We start from the raw sequence: 21317 nt of genomic DNA, 5'->3' as shown, positions 1-21317 counted from the left end.
AATAAACATAATAAACATTACCCTAATATGCACTGTTTATTCATATGTAACACTGTCCTACATACTTAACATTACATTTTTTAAATCCCAATTTGTTTTCCAGATTTTTTTTTAGTGCACTACATGGTGATATAAAGATCTATATGTGGTCAGTTCATCAGGTATGGTGCTTTCCAAATGTTCTATGCTTGAATAGGTCAAGTTTACATAGTTTACTTTATACCTATATAGTTTACATAGTTTACATTATACCTATACCTATCTATATTAGCCTTATGTAATTTCATACATACAATTTATGGATATAATCATCACTCAAATGTTTATCATAATATATAAGAATCAAATAATATTGACATTGTATCGCTTTTGTTGCAAATTGAGAAAGTCATTCCTTTCCTATGCTCTAAAAATTGCAATATTGTGACATGTTTGTACTTTATTGTTTACATTATATCCAATTTTACATAGGTATTATTGTAGAAAAATAGTTTCTACTTAGCTACTCTTATTTTCATTAAAAAATATACCGGCAGTAGCAGGATAACTTGTGAAACAGTTTAGAATCAAGTGGTGTAATCTGGTGACATGGAAGTGTTAATTAATATGTACAAAATTTCATGTATATTTTTACCAAAACCATTGAAATAAATTACTCTATAAAAATGATAAAATGGTATAATATGGCATCTATTTCAAGTTTATATCTTTAAAAATGGTTTACTGCTATTAGATTCTATGGTTAACTGCACTTAGGAAACTTACGAACAGGCTAGGGAAAATTACTCTTTAACAATTTTTTTTTCAATTCTATTTTCTGATTCAGAGAAAAGAACAGTTATTTAAAATCCATGAGATAATTCAAATGGCAATCTGAGATCATGTTAGATGCATAATAAATTAAGACCATTATACTACATTTATATGGATTCATAGAATCTTGGAAGGAAGTTAAATAAGATAATTTCATGACTGGCTCAGTATATAATTTTGAAAAGTTTACTTTAGCATTTTAAAAAGTACAGGGGACAAAATCATCCCTAGCTCTTTCAATTTGAACATTTAGTTGAGCTAGTCAGCCATAATCCTTTTATATGATGCTATGGTTGGCAGAAACCCAAGAGTATTGTGTCCCTTTTGTCCTATACTCTAATATGGATGGCTAATTCTCAAAATGAGGTCCTTGGACTAGTACCATCAGCACCACCTGGGAACTTGTTAAAAAGGCAAATTCTCTTATCATGGAGACTTTGGAGGTGGGTTCCAGCAGTCTGTGTTTTAACAAGCATTCCCAGGTGATTCCGATGCACACTAATGTTTGAGGGACACTGCCTTACATAATATAAAGAAAGATTATTTAAAAATATTTATTAGGTTTCGAAAACTTTTATGAAAATTTCCACAATATAAGGAGGTGACATTAAGGAAGTGTAATATTATTTCAACCTTTAAAATTTTGTTGGAATATACCATATGCTAATAATAATACACGAATAATAATAAACATGCATAAGCATGATAAACTAAACACTACTGAGATTGAGTGAGTCAATAAGGATTAGAATCTAGATTTTTATCCCTGTTATTTAGCCAAAATATCCTTCAGACAGGAGCTTCACTGACTGTTTACTAAGCAGCTGTGTATATTCTAAGCATTTTTCTCCCATCAAATGTTCTATCTGCTTACTACCTTCTGTGTGAAAGTACTGGCTTTTGTCATGACAACCTGAAAACTTCCTCTGACAGCATCACAACTCTTCCAAAAGTTTTCAGGGGATACTTGGAGAAATTAAAGGTGGCTGTTTCACTTGACTGTGTAGAAAAAAAAGAGCAGAAGAAATATATTCCCAGAGATACAACAGAGATTTATGAGCACAGAGGAAACAGAATATGAGGGTACGTAGAAGGGAAATGGTGGTGTTAATGAAGATGATGCAGATGTGGGTGCTGATGGGGTGAAATGTCACTGGCTTATCTTTAAGCACTAAGAACTATTATATGCACATACTGAAAAATGACTACCCAAAGCGGAGACCCACTGGAACTCTGAATATTCTCCTCCATTCAAGGCATCACAGATGTCTGAAAGTCAAAAAGTGCAAAGCCCCAAGGACATAATAGAGGTTGACAGTTCCAAAGTTGATGGAAATGTCATTCATAATTGCCTTTTCATTCTCTTTTATTGTGTGACCAGGCTAATGGTATATTAATAAGAGCCCACATGCTTAATCCTTATACTACTGGTAACTATATAAATAATTTTGACCCATTATATGATATTATTTTACAATTATATTCTTCAAATAATTTACTGAGTTATTATGCCAAATTCCTATTATTAATTAAAAATACAAAATTACGGTAGTTTTCTATTTTCTATTAATTTTTATTTGACTAAATGAAAATTCAAAAATCATAACTATAAAATGGAAGTAGACTATTTATGACATGCATTCTCATAAATATGAATATGCACAATAAACACCAAAAGTAAGGCCTTTTTTACTTTTTTATTTGCGATATCTTTTTTAGGAAAAATTTAAAAGCTTAAGATTATTAACTTGTATTTTGACAAATAAAACATATTTAAAAATTATAAAAAATAATTTACATATAAAAGAATGTAAGTGATTTTCAAGGTCAAGAAAGCATTGGAAAAGATTTCTATCAAGTTCACTATCAAGCAGTGAGGAAAGCAATTTCCTTTTAATTATTTGTCCAATTGTTAAATGATATTGCTAGTTGAAATTTGAAAATAGCATGTTTCATATTCATTTCATTTATATACAAACTGATAGGTAAGAAGAATCTTATGTATCTGTTGAGGAGCTCCCAACTTGTGTATGATAAATATAAAGCAAGCATATAAGTAATTGCATAAGTAAAGTAAATGTGTAAGCTTATGTAGTGAGTTTTAACTAATAGAAGGCTATTATTTACATTTGTAGAATTGTAAATATTTCAAATCATTTATTTAATCTTCAATACTGTGAAGTAATTAATAACCTGCGAGAGGAAACTTAAGCTCAGAAAGTTCTAATGAACCCAGGTTTTTGGACTCAACATACAATACTCTTCGTTTCCATGACAATTTTTAACTTAAAATTTGAAAGATGTCTGTGAAATATAATTTCTGAAATTCAGGCCTAATCATATAATACTACTACATATAAGCCACATAAAGGTCAATACACAAACAATAAAATGAACACATATATTTGCTATTTTATACATTAGTTTAAAAGTTAAGGCACAAATTGTTTACTTATTTTGATTTTTTATGCCTCTGTGTTTTCTATGCTATAGAGCATTGAAAATTTCCTTCTTTAATTCTAAAGTGTTTTTAACTTAGACTATTCTTTAAGGAAAATATGAAAGGTTCATGTGCAATATACCAGAAATATAACACTTCATACAATAATGTGCAAGAGAATATTATTTTGTATATCCAATTACAAGTTTTTGGAACCTATGCATGTTATAACTTTTCCTAATAGAGTATTTTATAATCTTAGTTTTCTGGGATAGAATGCAAAACAAATACAATACAAACAAATATAATAGTTCAGGCATGTTCCATTTACTATGGCTATCATAACTTGTCTGAAAGCAAACATTTCACTTAATATCAGAGCTGTGGTCACAGAACTAAAAGTATTACGGATGTTCTAATGAATTTGTATACCAGCCAACGAAAAGCCGCTACACATATAAATAATAAATTAGATTAAGAAAAGAATTTGACACAAACATACAGCCTCAGATGCACTGAAGAAATACCAACTCATCGTGAATGAAAGGATTATTCCATGTAAACTTAGCAAACACTATGAAATATAGAGTTAAAATATATTTCATTTAGAAGGTTTTCTAGTAATAAGCTTATTCTAGGAAAAACATGTTACACTAACATAATTGTATAATATTCCTAATTTTGTAATGCACAGTGACCAAAAACATTTTTGATGTTTACTTAAAGAAACCAAACATAATTTATAAATGAAAAATTATTCTCCAGAATCCTGGAGGGCTACTTCTCTCTCTCCAGTTCTTAGCCTTCATTCATTCTTTGATAAGGAATTTTAATAGAGAACTAGAAAATAAGAATACCAGTATCTTAAAGAAGTCTACTCCTTTCTTTCTATTTGCATCCTTGTCCTTCACAACATGAAAACATACCCACGTGCCAGGCTATAAGATGCACCACCAAGGATATGCAAATGAGTGTAACCTCCAGAAGAAAAACTTCACATCTTCATTCATGCTCATTACCTAATTGATGATCTAGTTTACATCATATCACAGTAGTCTCTTAAATCCACTTCCTTAAAAATTTACCTAAAGTAGTTATTGAAAATCAAACATTTATTTCATAGTTAAATTTATAGCAATCTAATGGCAATGAACAGGAACACGAAAATTTATTCAATCATTCATCCATTCATTATTTATTGAATGAAATTTCAACTATTTATTAATTCCTGTTATATGGTAGACATTACAAAAATGCAAATCACCTGACCTTGAGGCATGTGGCTTCGAGACTTTGGTTTTGGATGGTCAATGATAAAGGAGCAAAGAAATGCATTTACTTTTTATTTTTGAGACCTAGGTGTACATGTATGTGGAATTGCATTTTATTTACATGGAATTCTTTGAAGACAGTTTTTCTATGCACTTAGTATATTATTTCATTTATAAATATGCTTTGATTCTTTAATAGTCACATAATGATTGAAATAGATGTATATATAATTTCAGGCTACTTCCTCTACACAATTTGAAAACGGTGATTGTCCTCATAATGATCATAAACAGTCATGTGAAGTAAGTAGCAATAACAACATATGGGGAAGAGTAAAAGCATTCGTGAAACATGTTGCAAAATTAATCATACTGCTGCTATTATCCTCTCTGATGAAATAATCATATTAAATTAAGTAGGGAAGTTATACGACAGGCTGAACTGCATAATATACACTGCTGCTACATTTCTCTTCTCCAGCTTGTGGCCACATTCATCTTTTCTCCTCTTCTATCCCCTTAGTCACTGTGGGTGCCCTCTCTCAGCTTTCCCACCCAAATAAAGCATTTTTTTCCTATAGTTCAGTAGAGGATTACTAGAAAGAAAAACAAAACAAAACAAAAACAACAACAAAAACAAAATAGAAATATAACGAGGATCTCCAAAAAGACTGGCAGGTTCCTAATCTTTCCTTCATGTAGAACTGAGATGAGGAAAGGTTTACATTTATGCGCAAGAGTCAACCAAAGTGATATAAGATAAAAACTAATTTTAACAATCTTATTATTTCTTTAGCCCCTGAAGAATTAGAAATCCTGCTCATGTGGCCACTCCAACTCCATACTTAATTAGTAGTTTCCTGTTATCCCAAAATCAAGCCCGTCATCTTACAGAGCACATAGTCCTGAAGCCCCTTTCATGAACACATGCTTGGTTTTGGACTTACAGATTGCAAGATGCCTTGCTAACCAGCCCGATAGAGCTCTAGGAATTCTTTGATAGGTATTTTGCTATGTTAATGCTACTATTAGACTTGATTGCCATTTAAATGACAATCAAATTATTTAGCTGAAGGTAATATGTTCTAGCTTCCCATTTGGCTTCCTCGTTTTGTCATTTTACACTTTTGCTTAACGTACACCTGCTCCCTTTAAAAGTGGATGCTAGTAGTGTAGTTGGGGGACAATTGCTTCAATGTGGTAAATTACACATTGCTTTTATATTTAAATCGCTGGTCCTTTTAATTTAAAGGTATTCAAATAGTATTCATCATTTAATTTTTTGTTTAAAATGTCCCCCGTACCTTTTCCATTAATAATATTTTCTTTATTCCTTTAATACCTCAAAACTGTAAATTGTACCTACGAACATATACATTTTATTTGAAAACAAATAGAGAAACAATAAAGAGCATGGCTCCTGGAATATCAACAATATTTCACACCTATTATTTTATTTTTAAAAAATTGCTTTGAAATACCTAAACCAAATAATGCCATTCTTTCTACACACAAAGTTCTTCTGTGACAGTCAGTCTCCAAGACAGCCCTCCATAATTCTTGCCTCCTGGTATTTATACCTCTGTGTATTCTTCTCCCACAATAAATAGGGCTGATATACACAACCAATAGGATACTGTAGAAATGACAGTTTGACTCTTGATGCTAGGTTATAAAAGACACTGCAGCTTCTACCTTCTTCTTTCTTGGATCATTTTGCTCTAGGGCAAGATTTCTCAACCTTAGAACTATTGCCATTTTGGACTGAATAATTCTTTGTTGTGAGGGACTGTCCTGTGTACTGTAGGATGTGTAGCAGTAATCCTGGCTTCTACCACTAGATGCTCGTAGCACTCCTGCCCAAGTTTCAGCCATCCAAAATAACTCCAGACATTGCCAATTGTTTTCTGGGGGACAAAGTTACCCTTAGGGAGATGATCCTATTTGAGAAGGACACTCAAATAGCCTATGGCAATGTTCAAGTGGAAGGAGCTAAGCCTCCTGCCAACAACAGCACTTACTTGTTAGGCATGTGAGGGAGCCACTTTGGGAGTAAATAGACCAGTACCAGTCAAGCTTTCAGATGACTCCAGCCCCTGTTGACAACTTGATTGCAACCACGAGACTCTTAGTTACATCTACCTGGTAAGCTGCTCCCAGATTCCTGACCCACAGAAACTGTGTGAGATAAGCATTTATTGTCTAAAGTCACTGAATTTGAGAGTATTTTATTAGGTAGCAATAATTAATCCATCCTCTATGAAATAAGTATGTATGGCCAATATACACGTAAGTTCTTAGGTGATTCCAAAGCATCTTTTTACCATTACCTCATTTTGTCTCCTGTAAAAATACTTGTTTCTCATTCTTTAACCACATACATGAGTATATTTTATGAATCTCCTTCAACTTTATTTCCTTTGCAAAGCTAGATGTCACCATTTTTTTTACCATTTCCTTTTCTTTTAATATTTCCTCTTCCCTCTCCTTAACATATCTAACTTATTAGCTTTTAAGATCTTACTTTTAGGTTAACTATCTAACCTCTACTTTTTAGTTTCAAAATGTTCTAAAAGTATAATCTATTGATAGTTTCTATATATTAATAAGAAGAATGTCATATGAGAAGATCTTTAGCTACATTGCCAGATAAAAACCTACTCATAGAAATTCTGTTAAATTTCTTGAACTATATTTGAAAAGGGGAAGATGGGAGGAATACAAGTGTCAACAATAATATTTGATGAGGACAGTTATAACATGAACCAGCATAAAATGTATGGTGTTTCAGATTTAATTTTGTTTAACCTCTGGTTCCTAGACAACTTCAAATTCCTAATAATGTTATTTTGTCCTATGGTATTCCTTACATCTGATGATTGCTACTATCTTTTTAAATGATTAACAGTTTACCAAAAGAAAGCACAGATCGGTAAGATTTGATGTTAATACAGTAGTCCCCCTTTATCCGCGGTTTTTTTTCCCTCCTCCTTTTCAGTTACCTCCTGTCAACCATAGTCAGACAATATTAAATGGCAAGTTCCAGAATTAAACAATTCATAAGTTTGGAATTGCACATCGTTCTGAGTAGAGTAATGAAATCTTGTGCCATGCTGCTCCTGCTCTGTCTTTCCCAAGATGAGAATCATCTTTTTGTCTAGTATCTCCACATTATATATGCTCCTTCCCATTGGTCACGTAGTTGCCATCTCAGTTATCAGATTGACTGTTGCAAGTATTGTAGTGCTTGTGTTCGAGTAATCCTTATTTTACTTAATAATGGCCTCAAAGCACAAGGGTAGTGATGCTGACAATTTGGATATTCCAAAGAGAAGATGTAAAGTATATGCATGAATAGGAAGAAACATAGAATATATAGGATTCAGTACTATGCACAGTTTCAGACATCCACTGAGGGTCTTTGAACATATCCCCCATGGATAAGGGGGACTACTGTAATCAAACCAGTTCTTCTTATTAACTTTTAAATGTAAATCTCAAAAGCTTTAAAAAGTTTTAGAGAACTGAAGAGATGGTCACTCCATGCACAAAAATAATTTTTTGGCACTACCTGATAGTCCTTAAATTCATAATTAAAAAGCATTTGTCACTGTTCTTTTCTTATTAGTTCCACTTGAAATATGTGAAAAAAAATTAATCAAGAACTACAAAATTATCAAGTGATGAAATGGATTAACAAAAAATAAATAAATAAAGCAGGAGCTCTCAAAGCGAAAAAGCTTTACAAAATAGACTGTAAGAAAATAGAAGCCACACTGATCAAATTCTACTACTACCACCAAGTTGGGAATGGCACCTCTACCTGCACCTGGATGTACAGAATGAGCACTCTCATCTCTCTACCTGAATCTAAAAAAGGAATTAATATTAAAAGGACAGCAGAATAATATACATAACACCAATACAACTGAGTATAGACTGTGTGTCTCAGTGGGGTCACATAAAGGAGAGGTAAAAAACATCACATAAAAGTCTATTATTCAGGAGGATAAACACTCATAAAAATATTAAAAGATTGAGTTTATCTTAAAACAAAGCAAACAAAATCAAATATTTTGGAAGACCCTCAGAGGGCTAAACAACTTTCCTTTCCAAAAATATCTGTGATTCTTTTAGATTTTCTAGATCCTGGGAAAAGTTTAGTCTGAATATAAGAAGATAGATTATCTTTAGATAGTCAATCTGAAAGAAAAGTAGAGAAGAAATAGAAAGCATAATGATATACATCATTTAAAACTAACTGTAATTAATTAAACTGAAGACCTCATTTCCAATGCTTATATACATGCATGTACAGGTTCTAATGGGCATAAATCTCTAATAGTCTAGGAAACTCACTATGACTGCCTAATGATTAATCACAGTTATGACAGTTAACCAATGTATTGGTGTTTATTTGGGAAACTTAAATAAGGGCTAAATTGTTTAAGGCACAAACCTCAGGAAGAATGGACATGTGTGTGCGTGTGTATGTGTGTGTGTGTGTGTGTGTGTGTGTGTGTGTGTGTGTGTGTGTGTGTAACGGGTTTGAAAGCAAATGAGATACAGAGCAAGGTGGTTAGAGAAGACTAAGGCAGTACCTAATTTTTACTGACTACAACAACCATACCACATTTTGCATGAGTTGTTTTCCTGAATTGCTGATGGCAAAACAATCAGATTTTAAATATTTTCAGAAGACTACTCTTTAAGGGGTCCTTTATGGTTGATCTGAGTACTCTCACCTTTTACAGTACAACTTTCATGGAGGTAGGCATTAGTATACTGTTTTTATCATCTACACATATGCCTTAAATAAAAAAAAATAATAATAAACATTGACTACTAAATTTTAATTACAAGATTAAGCAATGATTCTTGATAAATTCTAAGTTTTTCTATTGTTTTTCATAAAATCTTTTAAAAATTCTTTACATCTACACACAATTCAAATGCCACTTTGACTAGTGAATAACAAAATAGGAGCATATGCTCTACCAGAATGTATCCCTTCACATTTAAAACTCTTCAAATGAATTCTTCTCACGACTTGAATTTCATAGCTCTCAATCTTCAGAGCTTTGCTCCCTTTTCTTCTTGCTTTCCCCTTAGGGCTGAAGGTTTGAAATCTTTGGGACCCACTGCTTTCTACTCAGAGAGATGTCAGCTAACAGAGGAGTTCCATTGTCAGGAACTCCTTAGCGACAGGCTTCCTATTAATTTAACTTTAAACTTTACTAGGTCAGTACATCCAAACTACAACTCTTTCACTCCATTCATTGCAGACAGTGAAAGAGGGGCAGGCAGTCATTGAAGATAAAGGGGTAAGAGTCCAAAGATAACTAAAAATAAAATTAAATGCAAAACTCACCTCTCTCACTCCCACTTGCTTTAACTCAGACTGATTCTCCCCCTTCAGATTAAGAGTGGCATTAGCGATTTTCCTTTCTGAATATAGAATTTAAAAAGTTGTCTCTTATGCCTTTTTTCCTCCTCATGTAGTAGGTTTATTCTTTAATTTGCTACAAAAGCATCTTTTAAGCGTTATTCCCAACATTGCTAGTCATGGGAGAGAATGTATAGTCCATTTGGTGAAGCAGTGTACAGACACTAAATGACAGAACAGTTTAAGGCTATGTCAATTGCTAGGAAATTTTAACACTTAAAGAAATATCATTGTGATTAATCTAAAAGAGTGTCATGAAGGAAGTTCTTTTGAAATAAAATTATATTTCATTTAGCCTGAATTATTTAGACTGAATTCTTTGTCACAAATGTGGTTGATTCACTAGTCTAGGACCAGGATTTAGACTTTGGATGTCAGGTATCTAACTTAAATGCAATTTTCAGAACTTTTCATAAGGTTATAATTTCCTAATTGTGTGGCTCCTTACACCAGTTTTTTGAAGAGTCTGAAAATACAAAAGGGTATCAAGGGCATGAGTTCTCAGAACATTAAGTTCTATAAAATTTGCCATTTGGAATTAGATGATTTTTACTAGAAATAAAGGTTATTTTTCCCCTCCTCAAGATATTCATCAAAAGTAATTATTTTCTAATTATTATTGACTTAAAGTGTTTTTTCCCTTTCTCTTCTTATAATTAACCTATTAGAGAGTGAACAAAAGAAAATGTATAATACATATCTAAATAATCACATGAGTTATGCAATTTTGACCTGAGAACTTCTGAGGTCAAAAGAAATATTGATTTTTTTAAGGAAATTTTGTCATTAAGGGAGCTAGTTTCTGAAAAGTAAATAAATGTTTATAGCCCTATTCACTCTTGGTTATAGAAATATTTTGGGGTAGTAGTTAAATATTATAAAACATATAAAAGTACATTTAATAAGTTTAGTAACCTAAAAACCAATAAATTTTTAAAATAATTTAAGTATTTTTATATCTTTTCATTTTTAATGCTGATTTTCTAATATTCACTTTACTTGCTGAATCTAAATTTTACTTTAAAAGTCACAAAGCATCCTCATATATTTTGTCTCATTTTAGTCTCAGAGCAAGACTATGAGATATCATCAACCCACTTCACAGATAAAGAAACTGAGATTAGAGATATTCGAAGATTTGCCAAAAGTCAGAATTTTAGTGAGCTTGCGACCTGAACCCAAATGATAGGAGTATAAGCTTAGGCAAATTCTCAAGTTACCTCTCTAACATCTACATGCCAACAGGCAAAAGTATTGTTAAGCAATAATTTCTTTGAAAAATTAGACTAACCACTGCAATCTTGTAATTTCTACTTAATTCTGAAGAAATTTTTATATCCTGTTATGACACAGACCATACAGAGCTCAATTTGAGTAACATTACTCAGAACCCCTGCAAAATTTTTATAATACCAAATCATGACTATTTTAACAAAGTAACTACAAGTAGATTCCAAATGCATTTATATATCTGAAATACATATCAAAGGAGTATTTCAAGGAAATGCCATAAACATCAAACTATTATCTGAATGAGCCTATTTTGTTTCAACATAAAACACATGTCAATTTATATATATCCAAATACTATCTAGTCATTTCAAGAGGAACAAATATTGCAAAGAAATGATGAAGAGGATGAAAATGATTTTTAGCCCACCTAATGGCTTGACTAAAGGCTATGAATCCATCTCAGGTTTACTTCAAATGAGTTGTGTCAAAGGTTACCCACAGGCCATTTTATAGTAATTTATAGCTGATGTCTGCAAATCTCCTTTTATTTTAATGATAACCCCAGTAGAGTCATTAAGGTATTCTTTGTCTTCATGGCAGTGACCAGGAAGGAACTGATATCTTTAAAGAATTCCAAGGGGTGATGACTATTTATATAGAATGTCAGTTAAGGCCAGTTTTTATGTTGTGCCCTGAAGACAAAGTCTTTCTTTTTCTCAACATATTGAAGATGCTTAGCAAGATAATATATTCTGCCTATCATTGTTATACTATCAAATTCAAGGTATAGGCCAAAGAAAATTCAATGAAGATGAAAAGATTTGGAATTGAGCATAAGGTAAGGGTCTGATTTTAATTATAATGATCTCAAATTTGTATTTAAGCTCTCACAGAATAATGATTCTTAAGTGTCTGGATTGAGTTAAGCATATCATGAATCATGAGGAACTGCAAGATTGATTCATCAGATATTCATTCAAGAAATAATCAATTAAAATAATTAATGTGTAGTGAAACTCAGTTGTAATGCCTCATGTTTAATTTTTTTTCCAACCCATAATATTAAAATATTAATACATTTCACAGTCTGGATTATATAAAAGTTTTTATATGGCAACTGTAATGATATTATTACATAAGAGTTTGATCATATCTTTTAGTATGAACTAAGGAGAAAGAATGAGTGCATTTACTTTACAACTGGCCTCAGTTTGAATGTTGCTTTGGGGGCACCTGATTGCCAAATAAAATGAATCTATGTTTTTGATCCTTACACTAAGAAATGGAAGATATATATGTATGTAAAATATAAACAAATATGTGAATATGTATAGGTGAGATATTTTCCTGCCATTTGAGCTAGATTGGCATAAAAGAGAAAGATAATCTCGTAAAAATAAGAGAGGAAATGAAATTTTCCCTTCTGAAACTTTATTTGAACTGTCAATTAAACAATCTAACAAAACTAGCCAATATTTGTATAATCCTGTACTCTTCATTTCAGCATCCACTTAATTCTTCAGCATATGGAAGGGAGGCCATTCACTTGGAGATGTATTCACACTAAATGAACTCATAATGCTAATGTACAAACTAGAGTGCCAATTAATTGATTAATACCTGACCAGAATATTGCTGAGTTTTCTAAGGTAAACTTTCTAATTTCAAGTTACCTGAAAAAGAAAATTTCACACTCAGAATCAGGGCAAAAAGAAGAAAATAGTGAGTGCTTCATTCAGTTCATTGCAAGAACTGATAAATTATGTGTGCATAATTCCCTACAGATAACATCTCTACAATAATCAGAATGCTCGTATTTCCTATATTCAGTGTGTCTCACCTAGACCAACAAGATAAACAATGACAAATCTTACTTTTAGTTTCTATAATATTACTGTACATGGTCTTTCTACATATTACAATAGCATTCAATGTTTCATTTTTCATAGGTACAATCATGCAATTCATGTTTCATTGAGATTATTCAAGTCATTGGTCTTCTACTTAAGGAGTACCAAAAGTAGTCATGTTTGAACATAACATTTTGGCTTACTACCACAGATAGTTTGCTAATTTTTTTTGTTTATTCTTTTAACAGAACTAGAGCTATGATTATATGTCAAATATTATGCTTGGTGCTAAGAATAAATAAGATATAATCCCTACCCACAAGCGACTAAGAGTCATACAAGGGAAAACAAGTGCAATCAAGTGTCATAAGGGTGCTGTGATTCTATGCAAGGAGTGTATATCTGTGCAGTGGGGTCACATATGATGGAAGAGCCAGGTTTATATTGAGGTGATCATTGAGATAGATCTATGAGTAGCCAGGTTTATATTGAGGCGATCATTGAGATAGATCTATAAGGCAAGAGGGAAAGTGGAATGAAGAGGGCAACGCCATCCAGAGAGGTAGAATGACACAAACATAGGCAAAAGAATGTGAAATAACATGATACACAAAGAAGCGATTCCATTTGGAATACAAATTGCTGGGATAGGAGAAAGGAAAATGTAATAAATTAGGCTAGTGAAGCAGGTGGGGCTAGATCACAAATGCCATGGTAAAGGGGTTAGACTTCATTCTTTAGGTATTTTTGTCTTTACATTTTCATTCTTCTTAATTTCACTCCTAAAGTTCTAAGGATGCATTATGGTCAACCTTATTTCTTTAGAATTCAATAAAATCCAAAACTAAGTTTCTAAAATCTAACTCCTACCTATGTGTTTTTGCACAGGCTGGTTCATTTTCCTTCAAAAACCTTCTAAATGGATATTTTCTGGAAGTCTTTCCTTACCCTATTTCTCTTCAGGTGTGCTGGGAAATATTTTCCATACCTCCAGATTATTCTTTGATCAGTATTTAGCCCATAGTATTTTGGTATTTTAACTGTTTATTTGCCTGTCTTCCCCATTATATTGTACAGGGTGTTAACTACTTTTTTTTTTATTATTATTATTCTACCACAGTGTATAGCATATTGTAGGTGCTCAAAAGATTTACTGAATAAACCTCAATAAATGTCATTTAATATCTTCTAAAAGTGACCCTAGAAACCTCATCTACGAATAACATAGTCATCATGTGATTTTTAAAAATTATATAAACCAGTTAAGAAATGTGTAGCTTTGTTTTAAGCAAAATGTAAAGTCTACTGCTTGGAACATGTCTTTTTCCCAAAGGAAAAAGTGTAAAGATCAAAAATAAGATCTCTTCCTAGTAGAAAAGATCTCATTTAGGATAAATCATATTTTATTAACCGTATTTTAAAACAGGATTCAAATATATTTTAAAATAATATTTTAGAACTTTTCAAAATATTTCTTTTTGTCTCATTAAATTCTCAGTGTTTTATTTTACATGTCCAGAATTCTATAAAATAATATGGTTACACCAAGGACTTCAAAGTTCACCTGACAGGAGTTAAAAACTATTACCGAATTAAAAAAAAATTCCTTATACAGACATGTTCTCTTAAACCACGTTGTATTAATAAATGTAACTGCAAAAATAGATGTATAGTAAAAACCATATCACAAACAGTGATAACTGAGGTTTAAATTCATATTATTAAGATGGAGTTGTGTAATATAAACATTTAATCTAGTAAACAGAGATTGAGTGCGTATTATGAGCTAGCCACTTAAAAATCAATGGATAAAGAAAGTGTATCTGATATGATCAATCTTAGGGAATTGATCTTTCCTTCACGTAGTTTGTTGCAAGTCCATAAATTATAGTCCTAGATGTAACAGATCAAAACTGTAGCTCACGGCAACTTTATGAATGCTAACAAAGACAAGCAAAAGCAAATTCAACAGAAGTTACCAAGAGGTTCTCTTAAAACTAGATCAGAACCATCATTTTTCAGAAAAAAATGATAGCATGAAAATCGTCACTAAAAATTCCATCATTTGACCTAAAATTCTTGTTTTGCTTTGTATTTATATAGGATTGACCTGAATATTGAGTTCTTGCTGACTTAAAATGAAACTTTGATCCTTAGAAGAGTTGCATAGAGAAGTACAGAAAACACAAATCTGAACCTATTTAAGAATATTCCTATAGCTGTCATAATGCTTTTATAATACTTCACAACAGCAATTTTCTTCTTATGTTAAGTTCTACTGGAAATACCACAAGATAAAAAGTTTTGCAGTATTTCACCTTTTCTATTTTAGGTCTCAATTTCTTTTTCTCCTGTTTATGAAATATCTACACTGCCAAAGTCATCAAAATTGCACAAGAAACCTTAATAGTTCAAATTATATAATAAGTTAAAAGAAAAGATTTCCTTGGTTATTGAAAGGACCAATTTTAATGAAAGTCTCATACAGAATCTCAGAATGATAATTGGTCTTGAAAAGAACTGCAATAGAGCTTTAATAAGAAATAGTTTGTGGTTTTATGAAAAAATATAAGGTCCTTAGTCTTTTCTGGTATTGCAAATAATGTGGGAGAAAATGAATTTTCATCTATTTGAGTGTGTATATATATATATATATATATATATATATATATATATATATATATATATATATGTAATCTCCTTCATATTACTTTGGTTATATAAAACCTATAAAATGAAAATTCTGGTCTTTGTTTTCTCTAAATTTAGTGATCTCATCTTTATTCTTTTCAAAACTAAAAAATTAAAGGATTTTTTAAAATTGTTGAGTTCTGAAAAAAGTCACCCAATGGAATCAGCTATTCTATAGTTGGAAGTAAAAGTGCTAAAAGCTGTGGGATATTGCATTTTTAATTCCTGTAGCTCACAAGGGGGAGTATAATTCTAAGAAGCATCTAATTATATTATCCACAAGGACATCCAGGACTACAGAAGGGGTACATTCTTCCCATGAGAACCTCTGGACTCCTTAGGACTAAGGTTAAAAAAAACCTCCTAGCTGTTCATGATATTTAGACACTTGAAATTATAGGCCTTCCAAGCAGCAACTGTTGAAACAAGTTTTTAATATTCAATATTCTGAGGAATTAAGAATGTATTTTTCAAATTTAATACTTATAAAATTAAAATTTCGACAAGCAAAATTCTTATTTCAGTATAGAAAAACACTCAAATGTATTTTTGAGTAAGAGTTGTAAAATTGTTCCCATTTTTCCCCAAGAAGGAGCTATTCCATATTTCTAATGCTATTTAGTGTCTTTTGTGTTCTAAAACTAAGACACGTGATATAAGAAATATGTGCTTGCAGATTCCTCTGATGATATTAAGCAGATCCTAAACAATAATTCACAGTCAATGCGAATACATCATGCACATCTGTTGAAGACTTTTTTTCACATTTAATAGTAATCAAGTCATTCAATTTCTGGTCTATCAATAGACAACCAGATAAAGAAGATGCAGTACATGTATATAATGGTATATTACTCAGCCATAAAAAAAAAAAAGAAAGAAAGAAAGAAATCTTATCACTTGCAACAACATGGATGGACTTGGAGAGTATTATGCTAAGTGAAATAAGTCGGACAAATACCATATGATATCAATTATATGTGAAATCTAAAGAGCAACATAAACTGAAAAAAAAAACAAAACGAAAACAAAAACAGACTCACAGATACAGAGAACAAACTGAAGCTTGCCACATGAAGCGGGGTTAAGGGGCTAAGTGAGAAAGGTGAAGAGATTAAGAAGTACCAATTGATAGTTACAAAATAGTCATGGGATTATAAATTACAGAATAAGGAAGAGTCAATAATATCATAATAACTATGTATAGAGCCAGATGGGTACTAGGCTAACCAGGGAAATCACTTTGTAAATGATATAAATGTCTAACCATTTCAGTGTACACCTGAAACTAATATAAAATAATATTAAATGTCAACTTTAATTTAAAAATAAAAAATTAAAAAGACAAAAACATAATTAAGAATATATGTTCTTTAGTTGATTATTAGAAGTAATGTAAAACTATATGAATTATGATGGAGAACTTCATTATCTTATAACTTCTTGGACAGGCACTGAATTAAATTAGTCTCTATTTCTCCTTAACTTTTTAAGTATAACTAAAAAGCATTTCACTGTATAGAATATAACACAATAGACATATCAGAATTTTGTGTATAAACTCAATATCAGTAAAATAAAGACTTTTAAATGCATTATGAATGTACATGCTTAAATAAATCATATAAGGATTTTGATTTTTTTAACCAAGAAAATAATGACATTATTTACAGAAGTTTTACAGAAACTTTATGAGTTTTTTTTTTAAAGTGGTGGCATTGTATACTTACATAACAAGAAGAGGAAGGAGGGGAAGGGAGAGAGGGTGAGGGAGAGGAACAGGTAGGGGAGAGGGAGATGATGAGGGGCGTTGGGGGAGGAGGAGAGAAACGACTTTTGAAAGAAAGTTGTCCTTTCAAAAATTCTCAATTCAGGAGACTGCAGGTTTATCTCAATGATGAAATTACGCTATTCATAGTGTAAAAACTACTCTGTTATAGTTGCTTTAAGATTTCACTGATTTCACACATTTCACTGATTTTTATAAGATAGCTGAAAGTCTGCTGCACGTGGCAGATCTGTTGAAATCACAATTGGATTATAAAGTTTTATGTAAAACAAAAAAAATTTAAAAAATATATCAAAAGCAAAATCAGATTAATTAGAAATTAGGGTCTGTTTCCTTATGTGGCCTGCTCAAAAGACACTCAGTAAAATTAGAGTTTCGAAACTCTTAGAAGCACTAGTAAATAGCAATTATAATTTTTTAAGGTGACTATGTTTAAATCAATATTCATGTGTTAGTGTTAGTACTGAAATATTACTCCAAAAACTCAATCTTTAATTTGCTTCTTATGGGCAGTGACAGGTACTATCATTTGTGTGTGTTTTCTTATATCTTATACTATTAATTAAAAATCCTGATAAAGGAAGTGAATCTGGAAAAACAAAAAGAAATAGTCTAGGTTAAATCTATGCTCCTGGCATTTACTGGCTGCTCTTAATAGGCCATATATGATTGTCTTTTTTTTCTAGCCCTCACCGTATCTCCCACTACAAACTCTGTGCTCCATGAGGTCAAAGACCTTTCTACATTGTTCACCAGTATCCTCAGGTCCTTAAGACTCTGACCACCACATTATAGGCAATTAATAGATATTTGCAGAATAAAATCATCTCATCTCTCCAATGGCAAGGTCCAGGATATGTCATTAGGGCTCAAATTCCAGAGTGCTTCTAAGGAAGCATTGTAGAGATGCTTAAAATATTAATTAGTCCAAGAGATAAAAGAAAATTTTTTCCCTTTGCCTCAAAGACATAATACCTTAGGAAAGTAAGACAATACATAGGCAATTACAACAGTTTAATAAGCAGTTTGACAAATGGAAAATGCATCATTTCTCTTTAAAAATGAATACACTTAGAAAACAATTCAAACTCCTTCCATGAAAAAGTCCTACATGGTCTGGTCTTTCTCATTCCCAACTTCATTTCTTATTCTCTCTCATGTTCATTGCATTCTAACTACCCCAGTCTATTTTCAAGACCTTGAATTTGTCAACCTCACTCACATATTAGGGTCTTGGCAATTGCTGTTCCTCCTGTTTGGAATATCTTTTTCTCATATCTTTGTAGGTACTTTCCTTTTTATAATTTGGCTAAGTCTTCAGAGAGGGCTTCCCTGATAGCTCTGTTTTGAAAAGATCCCCTCACTAGTCCTCAGGCACTCTATCTTTTACCCTGTTTTACTTTTTTCACAGCATTTACCAATATATGAATTTATCTATTTGGTTAGTTGTTCATAGTTTATCTCTTCCCATTAACCTGCAAAATCTTAAGAGGACAAACTGTTATGTTCTTAGCTGCAGCAGCTATAGTTCTACAGCCTTGAAGTGAACTTGGCACTTGCTAGGCATAAATTAAGATTTGTTGGATCAATGAGTAGTAGGTGTCAAGCATAAGGTGCAATAAAACAATAAAAAGAGACAGTCCTTTGAAGAATAAGAAAATGGAACTAAGAGATAGAAACTAATTCCATGTACTATTGTTTGAGTTCTTGGTTAAGCCACACCTGAATTCAGAATAAGTTTTTTTTATAAAAAGGAGAATGAATACATTTCCTTTTAGTTTAATCCAGTTGAGCTATGTTTTCTATCACTTGCAACTGAAAGAGTACTAAGAAATATAACTGCCATTCACTGGAACCAGAAATTGGAATATTGGAAAGTTGGTTACAGTTCTATTTAAATAAGAATATTGTGACATAAGAGTTGCTCTGAATAAAGTAACACCTCCTCATGAAGTGGTAGAATCTCTCTTATTGTAGGAGTCTAAGCAGAAGCAAAATAACCCCATGACTGGTTATTATGTGTTGGACTAAATACTTTGTTTCCTTCTTACCTAAGCTTCCATAATTCAATAAACAAAATATCTGATGCATTTTGTTAAATAAATGAAACTTTTATATATTTTGAATTTTGAACTTGTCTGTCTTCAACTTAGAAGGTTACATTCTCTTTATTTTTTGTGTGTCTTACATCTACATCTGCTTAATTATTGTATTGTTTTCTACTCACTGTCCACTCTCCAAAGCATTAGTAAAATGCTTTGTTCTCTCTCAAGGAAAATCTATTGATGAACTCTTAACAAATAAATATGTATATATACTATTTTCATTAACCTAAATAAGACATTAGTATTTGTTGTAATTTTAATAACAAATCTATACTCTGGGGTGTTTCTAAAAGAGACCATTAAATCTTCTTACTATATAAGTAAGAAAAAAATGTTTAAGTACAATGTATTTAATTAAATAAAGAGAGAGAGTCAAATCTGAGGTTTAGGGGAGGAGTCCTCCACAGTGTCACTTCTCAGTTCTCTAACCGAACAGTTCCAATTCAGGTAAGAGCTAACGGGGTGAGAAAGGGTCAATAATCAGTAGTTCAAATGAGGTTCTGATCACTAATTTAAGAGAGAAAATAATTAATTGATTGGCAGAATGTTTTAATAAGCCAAAATGATAAATGATTCCCTAAAAAGAAAGATAATAGAAGTGTACGTTTGCTTACTCACGCTCTGACGTAGTAATGACTTATTATGTGACCAAGAGAAAATTCTGAGATGTCCTAAATTAAATTACAACAGACCAGAGGATGCAAGGAAGAGACAAGGGAAGTTAATGAGCTAACAGCTGCAGGCAGAAACCAAGAGAAGTCTGATTACATTCCTAAGTGCATGTTGCAACTTTGAATTAACATCCAGGTGGCTATTTTTGCAATTATCTAGAGAGAACAGCAAATAGCCAACCACCAGGTGTCACCGCATCCTGCTTAGGCATGATCTTTCAGGTCTGCTGCCCACCACCAACCCAAAAGAGCAAACACTTCCTCCTTGTGCACTGTGCACCTGTCCCAGAACTATCCCCATTTCACCTTCTCCCAACTCCTTTACCTATAGCCAATATACATTCTTTCAAAACAACTTGCATTTTTCTTCTGCATCAACCCCAGGATGGAGGACATGTTGTCTTCTCCATCTAGCACTGCTGCTGGTGGTTTAGACTCTGCCTTCCCCAGGACCTGGCTCCTATTTTGGCTAGCATATGGCTCAATAAACCCTTTCTTTTCGGAAAGCTTTCGGCTGTGAAAGTTTCCGTTCAACGCATATTTAGCCATGATATTCATTGTGGTTGTACTAGATACTACTCCCATACGGGAACATCTTTCGTATTTCCTGTTTTTCTTCCCTATATTATTTAGCCTTTACTGCCTGGTTTTAAAATATTTTAAATATATAGCTTTTTTGGATGGTGAATCTGCTTCAGGTTGGACCTATTTTAGAGGGCAACTTTCACTTAAAAAATGTGTTTCTGTGGGTCTTCCTGTGTCTGCACATGTTCAACCTCCTCTTGGTTTGCATTATTAAAAAGCTTTGACACGGCTCATCAGAGCTGGCTGCTGTGTTGAAGACAGGCTCCTGTCAAAACAAAATCAGTATACTGGGAAACACAGGCCAGGCCGATTGAATTCAAAGGACATCAGCTAAATCCCTGTGTATATTTTGCCCCTTTAAAAAACGCCAAGATAAAAACTAGTCTATCTCTTTTGTTTAGTAAGTTTTATTATTTTTGTTAC

At 32.1% G+C, this 21317-nt stretch overlaps 1 protein-coding gene across 15 annotated transcripts in view; it reads right to left on the bottom strand.

Annotated features, from left to right (window-relative positions):
* SOX5 (SRY-box transcription factor 5) overlaps positions 1–21317 on the bottom strand; it is a 907668-nt gene that overhangs the window by 40544 nt on the left and 845807 nt on the right. The window lies entirely within an intron of this gene.

Source organism: Pteropus medius, unplaced genomic scaffold, assembly GCF_902729225.1.
Source record: "Pteropus medius unplaced genomic scaffold, Ma_sr-lr_union100, whole genome shotgun sequence".
NCBI lineage: Eukaryota > Metazoa > Chordata > Mammalia > Chiroptera > Pteropodidae > Pteropus > Pteropus medius.
Note: the sequence above shows the minus strand (reverse complement) of the source record. Positions and strands in the feature narration are given on the sequence as shown.